Below are 3,057 nucleotides of genomic sequence, written 5' to 3'. Positions count from 1 at the left end.
ATAGGCCCTTTGTGCAGCAGCCTCCTGCAGCTGGCTCCCACTGTAGAGGCGCTGGACTGGGCTCGTCTGGTCGGAGCTTTTGGGCTGGGCTGGAAAAAATGAGTTGAGAAACAGCCCGAAAGGATCAACACTTTATTAATGGAGGTTTTTCTACCTTGGTCGTCAAACAAGATTAAACTCAAATGGTATCTAAATGCCACATGAAATATGACATATAACAAGACACATGAATGCACTCCGCTTTTGTATTGTTGTTCTGTTTTCATTTGCTGACCTTTGTGGCGTAACTGGTGAATATAACTTATAGTACAACATTATCACAGTACTAGGGGGGATTGTGCAAGAAATTCATCTGACAGTAGGTTATACAGTACACATTCTTTTTGCAAATGTAGTGGATATCAGTTCCTCTATGTGCTATAGGCCATTTGATTGGTTGGAGGCGTCCCCACCAATCAAAATGGTTATAGTTTACAGCTTGTTAAGTTTAGGCATGGGTTTGGTGGTGAGATTTCATTAACCACATTAAACGTGGCGTCTCTATTTTTGGCATATCATTGTAGGCAAAAACTTTAAAACTTTTCAAATATAAAAAAAAAATTATATGTAATATTGAATATCTACAAACTCATTCGCTTGTGAGCTCGTAGATCGGCTATTTTCATCATCATACAATGACGTACTGTATGGATAAAATGGGTCTTAGACGTTTAATATTAGTTAAGGTTAGGCACTGTTTGTATGACTAAGTTTACGCATGGGTATTGGTGTGGTTTCATGAACACATTTTAAATAAAGTTAGGCCTGTTGGTAAGACTGTATATTAAGGTTGGGTCTATAATGCATTAAAATCACATTTATAATGCATTATAATGCAATTAAAAGGCATTACAACACTTGTTATAAATGTTTATAATTATGCATAACAACTTATAAATGCTGGTCATAATGCATTAAAAAAAATTCAGCGGAACAGCACATTGTAACCATAACTTAGTCAGTTATAAAGTGTATTTGTTGTTATATACTGTATAATAATAAACATTTATAACAAGTGTTATGAGGCCTTATAAGTGCATTATAATGTATTATAAATGCAATTATATTGCATTATAGACACAACCTTTAAGTAAAGTGTTAGCAAACAGGTTAATAGCATTTCATTTACCAATGCCATATGACGGCTGAATATCCACGGCTTTCTCCAAATGCAAATAATCTGAATCCCCTTTTGCAGATACTTGATTTGGTTTGTTACTCTCTGCGTTAAGTAGGTGGGAGTTACCGCAGTACATGTGTAGTATAACAGAGACTGACTCACAAGGCTACCACAGTACAACTAAGTCCACGCGCACAGTAAAGTATTTCAAAGTACATTTAGAAAACCTTTCTGTGGTTGTACACATATCTGGTACAATCTGACCTTCCATCTGGTACTCCATGGAGAAACAAAGACAAACACTAAGAATGATTTGACTCTAGCTTGCTCGCCAGCCTTGGCTGGGTGCGCTCCATCATGTCAGCCTGAAGAAGATGGACTGACTCTGAACAAGGGGCCCGTTTGGCCAGGGAATGATGGGCTGACTGACTTAGTATGTGTCTCGGGATTGCTACTATGTGTGTGTGTGTGTGTGTGTGTGTGTGTGTGTGTGTGTGTGTGTGTGTGTGTGTGTGTGTGTGTGTGTGTGTGTGTGTGTGTGTGTGTGTGTGTGTGTGTGTGTGTGTGCGTGCGCATGCGTGTGTATGCGTGCGTGTGTGCACGTGTTGTTTTGGAAGCCGTTTTGTGTGTCTGCCTGACATAGGCCACAATTGGGAAAATATTGTGCATAAAACCAGTATTTCGGCATATCAAATTGGGGACATAATTGATGTCCCCAATTAAATGTTATTGAAGTTTCATAATATTAGGATAAGGGGATGTGGAATGAATCTAAGTCAATGCAACGTCTCCAAATGTTTGCAAAACCTGTGTGTGTGTGTGTGTGTGTGTGTGTGTGTGTGTGTGTGTGTGTGTGTGTGTGTGTGTGTGTGTGTGTGTGTGTGTGTGTGTGTGTGTGTGTGTGTGTGTGTGTCTTGGAAGCCGTGCAAGCAGGGGTTTCTATGGTGTTGGGGTCTGGAGTGGAGTTAACAGCTCATTAACACCAATTCATTACGGACTGCTTGTCCTGAGCCATATACGAGGAGAGAGAGAGAGAGAGAGAGAGAGAGAGAGAGAGAGAGAGAGAGAGAGAGAGAGAGAGAGAGAGAGAGAGAGAGAGAGAGAGAGAGAGAGAGAGAAAAGCAGGGCTCCCTTCACACACAAATCGGTAGACCCATACACACCTAGCCAAGCTCTAGCTAACTTGCTGATGAGAAATACTGGTGTGTGTAGTGTGTGTATAGAGTGTAAGGTTGTGTTTTGTTTGAGAAAAAGGGTTAGGTGCTGACACCATCTTTGTGCTTGTGTCAGGCGGCTTGTGTCTTGCTAACCCTTGATATACTTACTGACCTTCTCATGGCTCCACAAACACAAGACAGGTCTACAGACAGGGAATCACTGTGGAAAGGAGATGAAAGGGATACAGAGTCATACATGTACGTATACAGTATATACTGTATAAACAGCATACTGTGTACAAATACCTACATACAGTATATATATATATATATATATATATATATATATATATATATATATATATATATATATATATATATATATATATATTATATATAGAGAGAGAGAGAGAGAGCGAGAGAGAGAGAGAGAGAGAGAGAGAGAGAGAGAGAGAGAGAGAGAGAGAGAGAGAGAGAGAGAGAGAGAGAGTTACGAATGGTTACTTGCAGTTCAGCATGTAGTGGAACTTTAGGTACATTGATTGGTCAGCTGCCATAGAACCCCTACAGCAGGTGACCAGGCAGGGCAAGCTTATTACCCTCTCAGTCCATTTAGGGCAAATAAAGGCTGGGTATGTGATATATCATACATGGATATATAGAGAAAGATAGGAGTAATATGTAACATGTACTACTGTATGGCTAGTGCGACTGTCCTTTTTACTTAGCATGCTCACTTGG

This window comes from Gymnoscopelus braueri, assembly GCF_963280865.1.
Source record: "Gymnoscopelus braueri genome assembly, chromosome: 6".
NCBI classification, from domain to species: domain Eukaryota; kingdom Metazoa; phylum Chordata; class Actinopteri; order Myctophiformes; family Myctophidae; genus Gymnoscopelus; species Gymnoscopelus braueri.
Note: the sequence above shows the minus strand (reverse complement) of the source record.